The sequence below is a fragment of the Coregonus lavaretus genome (assembly GCF_964263955.1).
Source record: "Coregonus lavaretus genome assembly, contig: HAP1_SCAFFOLD_9213, whole genome shotgun sequence".
Taxonomy (NCBI): domain Eukaryota; kingdom Metazoa; phylum Chordata; class Actinopteri; order Salmoniformes; family Salmonidae; genus Coregonus; species Coregonus lavaretus.
In genome coordinates, this window is record NW_028164077.1 from 2,160 (window position 1) to 13,039 (window position 10,880).

Consider the following 10,880-nt stretch of genomic DNA (forward strand, 5'->3'; position numbering starts at 1 on the left):
AGTTTAGGTATTCATTCAGAGTGGTTAAGGTTAGGGCTAAGGTTTGGGGAAGGCTTAAAACAAAATAATTAAAAATGATGCGCTATTACCATAAGATATTATCAGTATTGTGTGTGTGCATGTGTGTTTGTCTGTGTGTGAGTGTGTAAGAAGAGGGATGGTGAGCTCCAAACCTATTGTTAAAGACATCACTGTATATGGAGCTAGATCTGCAGATGTAAAAACAGGATCATTGTGTTGAGTAATACATATTCGAGATCCCTTGATCTTACAGTATATTAAAGACATTGATGGAATGTGGAATTCCTTCTGAAAGCTGTCAAAGTTAAGTGTCTCTAGTGGGTTAGAATGGGATGTAGCATGCTTTTTAAAATTCATTGGTGTCTAAATGGTAAGAGAACCATTGCTTTACCATGATCAATGCCAGCTATGTGTTTGCGATGTGATTGATGGACTTACGATCGAGAGGAACCTCGATAGCAGACACTTCCTGCCACAGCAGCAGGACCAGCGACATGACAGACAGGGCCCAAGGCCCGCCCTGCGCCAACATCTCTCCCCTCTGTTTCTCCTCACCAGTCACGATTCCTGATACGTCTCTGACCTATGTGTGAGAGAGAGAGAGAGAGAGAGAGAGAGAGAGAGAGAGAGAGAGAGAGAGAGAGAGAGAGAGAGAGAGAGAGAGAGAGTTCAGTGTGTGAGCGTGGCTGGCCTAGAGAGAGCTGCCCAGAGACAAGTTCCTAAGAGAGGAGAGATTTAGACATCACACAGACCAGTATCCCCCTCTCCTCCACTACCACATTACCCCAAACCATTACCGGTACCAGAATCAGTACCCCAGTCCCCAGGCCCAGCACTACCCCCACCCTCCTTCTCCTACAATAGTCCAGACTTCCAGGACCCTGTTCCCCCAGGCCTCCAGACCCAGAATACCATAACATAGAAGAGGCTACCATCTCAGCCCATTAGCCCCATACACTCTGGCCCCCAAACCCAGACCCAGACCCTTAACCAACCCCACTCAATCACACAGCAGCTGAAGACACTGACCATTCATTCAACATTCCCCTCCATTTCAACAAACTAAATACATTATGAAATACAAAATACATTTGGCAAAAATGTATTGTTTGGTTGATTCTCCAACATCAAAAGTACATTTAAAGCACACTGAGTGGAAACTGTAAATAATACATTAATTGTACAACGTTAGTCTACAACAGCTTGTTACCCCTGGGGTAATACCCAATTCTCATTCAAAACCTGTGCGCGACCCACACACACACACTCCCATGCATAAACCATCTGGTGATATGTCAACCCAACACCATGCTACAAAATACCTAATCTGCCCCTGGGGAGGAGGATACAGATATTCCAGCATTCCATTGGCTTCATCTGACACACACACACACACACACACACACACACACACATACACACACACACACACACACACACACATAGCTGGGTGAGAGAATGGAAGGATGGATGAAGGAAAGAGTGGAGACAACAAAGGAAAGACATGAGGCTCTGCACAGACCCACATATCAATGTCTCACTCTACTCCCTAACACACACTCTCTCTCTTTACTTCTCTCCAGTATCACATTCAAGTGAGAGCATCAATATAGGTCACTATAGTTCCCCCTATAGCATGCTAGTCTCTACACTCTAAATTAGTAAAGATCCTCATAAACATAGTTCCGAAAGGATCTCCATAGGAGAACCATTAGAATAACCCTTTTTGGTTCTAGGTAGAACCCTTTTTGGTCCCAGGTAGAACCCGTTTTGGTTCCAGGCAGAACCCCCTGTAGAAAGGGCTCTGCATGGAACCCAAAAGAGTTCTACCTGGAACCAAAAGGGTTCTACCTGGAACCAAAAAGTGTTCTTCAAATGGTTATCCTATGGAGACAGTCGAAGAACCCCTTTAGGTTCTAGATAGCACCTTTTTTCTAAGAATGTGGGGCTGCTTTGCAGATATAGGTTATTGTCTTTTCTAGGTGACCTAGCAGATACGCATAAACAGAGGTGACCTAGTAGATATGCAGTAGTTTACAGAGGTTTCACAACAATCAGGTCAGGACTACTTCTATCACTGGGCCCTAGGGGTAGAAACCTGGGGTAAGTCTACCCTGCTGTCTGCCCTACTGTTCTAATAACACTGTTAGACGAGCAAACTAGACTAAAGATTATCATCATGAACACTCACCTCAATTTGGCAACATTTTCCCAGTCTAATTGTAACCAAATATCCAAACGGAGATTCCGTGAAAACAAAAATCTTACATTGATTGATTTATCAAGACGAGTCCCAACGTTTGTCTCAAAGCAGAGCGATAACGCTGTCCCAATCATAACGGTGCTGAAATTATAGTTGACCACACACGGCTAAGTATTTAAAATGGTTGGATGACTGGGAATTTCAGTAAGCAACAATTTGATACATGCCTTCAATGGCATTAGCGTACTTTATTCCAATAGTTTCGTCATTTAGTGATATTTATTCCCACAGTAATTCTTTATGGATACATCCAGTTGTGGTTAAGAAAACGTGCATGTATAGTGGTGGACTTTGTGAAGTGATGGGACTGTCACACCCTGATCTGTTTCACCTGTCTTTGTGCTTGTCCCCTCACCAGGTGTCTCCCATTTTCCCCCATTATCCCCTGTGTATTTATACCTGCGTTTTCTGTTTGTCTGTTGCCAGTTCGTCTTGTCCTGTCAAGTCCTACCAGCATGTTCCTGTGTTTCCAGTGCGCAAGTTCTTGGTTTTCCTAGTCTTCCCAGTTCTGACCTTTCTGCCTGTCCTGACCCTGATCCTGCCTGCCTGCCTGCCGTCCTGTACCTGCCTGACTCTGATTTGGATTACAACTCTTTGCCTGGCTTGACCTACCGATTGCCTGCCCCTTGTGGTGTAATACAGTCTGACTCGTACTATCCGCCTCCTGTGTCTGCATCTGGGTCTTAGCCTGAGCCATGCTAGAGACATGCCTCACAAAGTTTAGAACTGCCACAAGGATGGTAACAGCCTAGTAACGGGCACTGCCTCGCAACCATCATTATGATGCATCACATCTCATGAATGAGTATTGCTTACGCCGGACTTAGCTACGACTAGTCTTATTTTTGGTTGGTGCAACAGGTGTTTTTGATCCCAAAGTCGAACATATCTATGCCCGACCTAGCATTTAAGACCAACTTTTTTACGCCCAACTGGTGCAACCGGTTCCTGGAGTGTGTGTGCCCGGTTCCTGGAGTGTGTGTGCCCGGTTCCTGGAGTGTGTGTGCACTACTTGAAAATAAGAACAGCACTTCATAACAGATCAACCCATAAAACTAGGGCAGCTACAGTATGTTTATGTATGACCTTCCTTTTGTCCTCCACACCAAAGGGGTAAAGCCACATCTTGATAAGAGTTGATTTCACTAATGTGGAATCACAGAGGAAAGCCTTGAATCGGTTTAACTTCTACTAGAGAACAGAAGGGTTAGTGTATATCCCTGTTGTACAGACAAGTGTTCCCAAATGGTAGGGCATGGCTAATTCTGTCTAGCCTGGCTCCAGATCTGTTTGTGCTCTTGCCAACTCCATTGCCGTCATTGTCGGGCAAAACAATTTTTAGCATGACAATTCCATAAGGAGTTGGCAAGAGAGGAAAGTTCTGCCTGGTTTCAGGAGTTCAGCTTCTCGCCATCTGACAAACATGTCAGAAGGGATAGCAGTTGATAGAGTTTGGTATGGATGGTGGTCGGGGAGGCCAGCCCCTGGTCGTGGATCGGGGTTTGTAGCTGGCTTCCCGGCAGGGTCAGCTTGCAGGGACAGCCCCCGGTCGTTGCCCGAGGTTGAGCTGGTCCCCCCAAAAGGAAAATCCAGCCAACTGGAGGAGTACATATGGGTTTTAGCCTTCTGCTTGTTGAATGGACGGGAATGTGGGCATGAGGCCCTTTTCGGGACGGATTTGACGGAAGTGTCTGGAGGGCTGGATTGTTGGTGCGTCGGCTAGCAGGTGATGGTGGAGGTTGGTCTCAAACGTGGTGAAATCCAGGTGTGGTTAAGCCTGGGGCCCGACGACGGTTTGTTGGGCGTATCGGACATGCATTGGGTTTGAGCAGATGTAGTAGGCTTCGGATGACTTCAGGTGTGATTGGAACCAGGGTCTGGTGATGGGGAGGTCTATGTCTGTGCTGAACAGAGACTCTGAAGGGCATGGTAGTGGAAGTGGTGCAGAGAAGGAAACTGAAGATGGTGAGTGTGAGGATGTGAGAAGAGTCCTGAGAGCAGTGATACTGATGGAGAGGATATTGAAGGTGATGGGGCGCCATTGATGGTGGTTGCCTGAATGTGGTGGTGGTTGCCTCTTACGGATGCCCCTTAGTAGGAGCGTGTTCTGCATGAATTGGAGGCCGCTGCGGAGGTGCTGGTGGGCGTACGTGACCAAGAATGTGACGATTGGAAGATCGCAGTTAGGAACATGGCCCGGTCAACAGCAATGGAGGGTGCAGGGTCGGGGCTCAGCGTGGTGGGGGCCATGGCTGTTGGGGGGAGATGGGAGCTGATTCCCGGCTGCAGGAAAGAAGGTGAGCGAGGGCAGGAGGCCCAGTCCGGGCTCAGCATGGGCGCTGTGAGGTAGGTGGGTGTGAGGTGCTCTCTGATCCACTGATAGGATAGTATATAGTGCACGTGTGTAGCTGCAGATTCTGTTAATGTGTGCACTCCATTATGTGTGTGTCTGTGCTCTTTAGTGTGTGAGTTCCATAGTCTGCAAATGTGTATGTGTGCGTGTGTGAGTGCGTGCATGTGCGTATGTGTGGGCTCAGTAAAAAGGCATTGGAAGCGGATTTGAGAAAGCCTGCCTTCTTTTTATCACCATGAACATTATAACATTAACAGATAACGACATTAACCTAATTCTTATAATTAGCATAAATTAAGCAGAAAACTAACATGCTAAATTAGACTATTATGCAGAATTACTCTCTAAATTATGCATATTTTCTTCCATTATTTATAAAGGCAATTTCTTAAAGAAACCCTATGTCACTTATCCTCATTGAAATAATACACTTTATCATTCATACTGTTTAAAATAAGCTTCTGCCAGAAAGTATATTCAGCGGATATTCAGGTTAGTTTTCTAATCATTTCCTTGGTAGTAGAATTTGGTGTGATTTATTTAAAATGATTCTAAGGTATTTCTGCCTTCCATATTTTGTGTGACCCTGGTTACGGCATCCATTTTATAAATGTTTGATGTGGTGAGACTATCTGTCCAAATGGATCCATGTCCCATAAACTGCTCTTAGAGGCTGCGTTCCAAATGGAACCTTATTCCCTATACAGTGCACTACTTTTGACCAGAGACTTCTGAGCCCAGGTCAAAAGTAGTGCACTACATAGGGAATAGGTTGCCATTTGGGACGCAGTCTTTGACTCTGTTTATTTATATACAGAGCATTTACCAGTCCCAGGCAAATACACTATATATACAAAGGTATGTGGACACCCATTCAAATGAGTGAATTAGGCTATTTCAGCCAAACCCGTTGCTGACAGGTGTATAAAATCGAGCACACAGCCATGCAATCTCCATAGAGAAATATTGGCAGTAAGATGGCCTTACTGAAGAGCTCAGTGACTTTCAACGTGTCACCGTCATAGGATGCCACCTTTCCAACAAGTCAGTTCGTCAAATTTCTGCCTGCTAGAGCTGCACCGGTCAACTGTATGTGCTGTTATTGTGAAGTGTAAATGTCTAGGAGCAACAAAGGCTGAGCCGCGAAGTGGTAGGCCACATAAGCTCACAGAACGGGACCGGCGAGTGCTGAAGCGCATAGCGCATAAAAATCGTCTGTCCTCGATTGCAACACTCACTACCGAACTGCTTCTGGAAGCAACATCAGCACAACAACTGTTCGTCGAGAATTTCATGAAATGGGTTTCCATGGCCGAGCAGCCGCACACAAGCCTAAGATCACCATGCACAATGCCAAGCGTCGGCTGGAGGGGTGTAGAGCTCGCCGCCATCGGACTCTGGAGCAGTGGCAACGCGTTCTCTGGACTGATGAATCATGCTTCACCATCTGGCAGGAGAAGGCTACCTGCCCAAATGCATAGTGCCAACTGTAAAGTTTGGTGGAGGAGGAATAATGGTCTGCGGCTGTTTTTCATGGTACCAGTGAAGGGAAATCTTAACGCTCCAGCATACAATGACATTCTAGACGTTTCTGTGCTTCCAACTTTGTGGCAACAGTTTGGGAAGTCCCTTTTCTGGTTTCAGCATGACAATGCCCCCATGCACAAAACGAGGTCCATACAGAAATGGTTTGTCGAGATCGGTGTTCGAAGAACTTGACTGGCCTGCACAGAGCCCTGACCTCAACCCCATCGAACACCTTTGGGATGAATTGGAACGCCGATTGCGTGCCCGACCTCACTAATGCTCTTGCGGCTGAATGGAAGCAAGTCCCTGCAGCAATGTTCCAACATCTAGTGGAAAGCCTTCCCAGAAGAGTGGAGGCTGTTATAGCAGCAAAGGGGGCACCAACTCCAATCGAATGCCCATGATTTTGAAATGTGATGTGCGATGAGCAGGTGTCCACATACTTTTGGTCATGTAGTGTATGTTTTCCACCCCCCTTTGCTGTTGCTCCGCCCGTGTCATTGCTACCTAATCCAGTTGTGTGACAGTAATGGGTCATTCCATTATGCCATTCTTAGGGTACGTGATGAAGGCTAATGGAGCTCTTGTGGAATAATGGACTGCAGAGACAGGGCTGAGTAGGTGAAATTAATAAGCTTTAGTGTAGTGGAGGGTGTGTATGTGTGTGTGTGTGTGTGTGTGTGAGTGCATGCCTGAGAGTGCAAAGTGTGAGTGTGTGCCTAATGCACCTAAAGCCCCCCTCCCCTCCTCCCATCCCCAAATAAGCTATTCCAACCCCAAATTATACAGGCTAACAGATTGGTATAGCAGGTAGTGAAGTATAACTCGGTATCTCTCTGTCTCTGTTGGCATGTAGTCACTCTATGACCCTCTTCTGTGTTAGAGAACCTCTTCTACCCTTCATAACCTGGTTCAGGTGTGCATTAGCAGCTGGAGTGATGCAGCCCTGTAGAGGTATTTCAGTTCATGGTGGCATGCAATTTCTCTGTGACAATCTTCTTTGTTAGAACACTAAAGAGTGTTTTGGAGAGGCAATTGTCCCTCTGAGATCTAAAGTAAAAAAGGCCCATCTGTGGATGGGGAATACATGATATCTAGATTTGCGGGTCTGGTCTCAAGTCCATTTATTGGCGCTGTACAGACAAGGTACAGAGCGCTTTGACTGTAGACTGTATCCAAGACTATGAGTGCTGATCTAGTGCCTTGACTGTAGAATGCAAGCCAGTGGATATGTAAGACTGAGGGTGTGTGTGTGTGTGTGTGTTCATGTGCTGGGGGCTGATCATTGCGTGTCAGAGGGGGTTAATGACGCACAGCCCACAACAACATGGCAGTGTGAGGGTGAACCCTGGTACCCAAGGTGGCACCCAGGGGCAAGCTTCTTCTCTCACTCACTCTCTCTATTTATTTATTCCCCCTTGTTCTCTCAATCTCCCTTTTCCCTCTCTCTCCCTGCCTTTCTATTTCTCTCTTCCTCTCGCCGTCTCTTTTTCTCTCTATCTCTCTGCCCTCTTCTGTTTCTTTCAGACAGTGGCAGTGCCCTAGGCATTGACACACTAACTACCCTTGCCTCCCTCCCTCCATCCCTCCCTTCCCCCCAGTCAGGCCAGAAGCAGCGCCCCCTGTACCAGCTCTAAAAATACCCCAGTACCCATCACACACAATTACCCTCAGCACCCCAATCCACCCCACCACACAGACACAGTAAACACTGGTCTCAGACACACACCCCCCAAGCTGAAATCATCTGAATTGAAACACTTGGCTGCTCCTTTCACCTTACCAGCTCCTCAGCTGTCACAGTACAGACACACACACATACACACACGTGAAAGCACACACAGTTGGATTGAGGTGAAGCAGACAGCAGTAGCTGACAGACAAATAGACAGCCCCAGACAGACCGTAGACAGGCCTGTCAGAGACGCATCAGTCTGAGAGAGAGAGACAAGGTCTGGACAAAGACCAGTGAACATCAAGACACACACATGCATGAATGCACACGCACGCATGCACGCACACAGACACAGACAGACACACACAATGCTTCTGAGACTTACGTAAATGTGTCGACGAAATCCTCTGTGTCCTCTGATTAAAACAGTAACTACTCAAACCTGTAAAGGGAGGGAGAGAAAGAAAGACACATTTAGATGATTTATGTGGAAGATAAATGGAAAACGAGGAGTCTCAGAAGCTCAGTACCAAAAAAAAACTATTTCTATCCAGATCTGCTGACGCTTCATTTATCGCTTTGTTTGCCTCAACGCAGGAAGACAGTAAGGGAGTAGAATACCTCACAAACACTACACCGCTCAGACTGTGTGTGTGTGTGTGTGTGTGTGTGTGTGTGTGTGTGTGTGTGTGTGTGTGTGTGCGTGCGTGCGTGCGTGCGTGCGTGCGTGCGTGCGTGCGTGCGTGCGTGCGTCGTGCGTGCGTGTGTGCATGCGTGTGCGTCTGACACAGAGCCAAACACACTCATCTCATGCCACTGTTGTTTCATGGAGTGTGTTTAAAGAAGTGTGTTGTCTGTGAGCCAGGCAGCCATGACCCCAGGTTTACAGCCATGGCCCCATGTTTACAGCCATGGCCCCAGGTTTACAGCCATGGCCCCAGGTTTACAGCCATGACCCCAGGTTTACAGCCATGACCCCAGGTTTACAGCCATGGCCCCAGGTTTATAGCCATGACCTCAGGTTTACAGCCATGGCCCCAGGTTTACAGCCATGACCCCAGGTTTACAGCCATGACCCCAGGTTTACAGCCATGGCCCCAGGTTTACAGCCATGGCCCCAGGTTTACAGCCATGGCCCCAGGTTTACAGCCATGGCCCCAGGTTTACAGCCATGGCCCCAGGTTTACAGCCATGACCCCAGGTTTACAGCCATGGCCCCAGGTTTACAGCCATGGCCCCAGGTTTACAGCCATGGCCCCAGGTTTACAGCCATGGCCCCAGGTTTACAGCCATGGCCCCAGGTTTACAGCCATGACCCCAGGTTTACAGCCATGGCCCCAGGTTTACAGCCATGACCTCAGGTTTACAGCCATGACCCCAGGTTTACAGCCATGGCCCCATGTTTACAGCCATGACCCCAGGTTTACAGCCATGACCCCAGGTTTACAGCCATGGCCCCAGGTTTACAGCATGCTCACCAGGGGAGAAACAACTGGAAAAGAGAGAGCAGAGCAGACAGACAGAGAGGATGTAAAAGACTAGAAGACTATTTTTTCTCCTGCCTTTATTGCTGTTTATGCATAGACTGCCCTGAGGAGAGAACACTGAGTATACTCCATAGAACTAACTATGGGAGACACACACACACACACACACACACACACACACACACACCCACACACACACACACACACACACACACACACATACACACACCCACACACACACACACACACACACACACACACATACACACATGCACACACATAAGATGCCATGCTTTGACTTGAAAAAATGCCTTGTCTACAAGGGCCATGGTATACACACACAGGCCCCCACACCCACACACACTTCGGCAATCATTTAAATTATCTTTATAAGGGCTAAAGAACACTGTCGTAATAATGACATAATACACGTCAAAAAAGAGAATGTTGTTTAATATGACCGTTAAGTCATCGTTATGACACAGAGTTCACGTAAAGTGTAACTATATTATTTGATGCCATATCAGAGTCGATTGAGCAGCTGGGAGGCTATGGTAGTAGTTTTCTAGGTTAAGTGCCTAGCATGGCTGAAAGGCAGAACAGTAGTGCCCTAGATGGGTAGTGAGTGTGCTGTGCTGAGCAAGCCTGCAGTAGTAGTGTAGTATTAGGGCATAACACAACACTTCCCTAGTCACTCTGCCTCCAGGCTGCACTGTTAGCTAACAGGGTCATAGCTAGTCACTGTGGATGGCATGGCACACAAAACTATGTGTGTGTGTGTGTGTGTCTGTCCATTCCCAAGTTGCTCATGATTTGATTGTTGTACTGCAGTGGTGAGCACTTACTCAGGATTTGTGACCTTTGACTTGAGGGGTTAGTAAGAGCTTGACTCAATGGACCCATTCATATGTGTGTGTGTGTGTGTGTGTGTGTGTGTGTGTGTGTGTGTGTGTGTGTGTGTGGCTATGGGGACTTTACTGACATCCTACTCCTGCACTGCTTCTACTGATGAACACACACATGAGCCATACGTGATCCTGGTGTCATGTGTGTGTGGATGAATCAGAGATCAGTCTAACAGTCCAGGGGATACCTACGTGATCAGTGACTCCCTCTCCACATCCAGCCATCCATCCTGTCATCCATCCATCCTCTGCCACTCATCACTCTTCCACCCCACCTGCCTCCTCCATCCATCCTTCATAAAAGTCCACCCCTCCTCCCTTCCCTCAGGTCTCTGTCCATAAGGTCACAGGCTGACAGGGAGTATGTCATCATATGGCCATGACATAACCTTAATACGTATAGGATTTCTATATACAGTGGGGGAAAAAAAGTATTTAGTCAGCCACCAATTGTGCAAGGTCTCCCACTTAAAAAGATGAGAGAGGCCTGTAATTTTCATCATAGATACACGTCAACTATGACAGACAAAATGAGAAAAGAAAATCCAGAAAATCACATTGTAGGATTTTTAATGAATTTATTTGCAAATTATGGTGGAAAATAAGTATTTAAGTATATGGTCAATAACAAAAGTTTATCAATACTTTG

General features: G+C 47.0%; 1 long non-coding RNA gene across 1 annotated transcript; it reads right to left on the reverse strand.

Moving 5' to 3' along the window:
- Positions 1–436: 436 nt before the first annotated feature.
- LOC311117484 lies at positions 437–10,650 on the reverse strand. Its single transcript, XR_014611633.1, has 3 exons — positions 10,424–10,650; positions 8,225–8,281; positions 437–604 (listed from the first exon to the last, which is right to left on the reverse strand). It is a non-coding gene; the product is annotated as an uncharacterized lncRNA (long non-coding RNA).
- Positions 10,651–10,880: the final 230 nt, after the last annotated feature.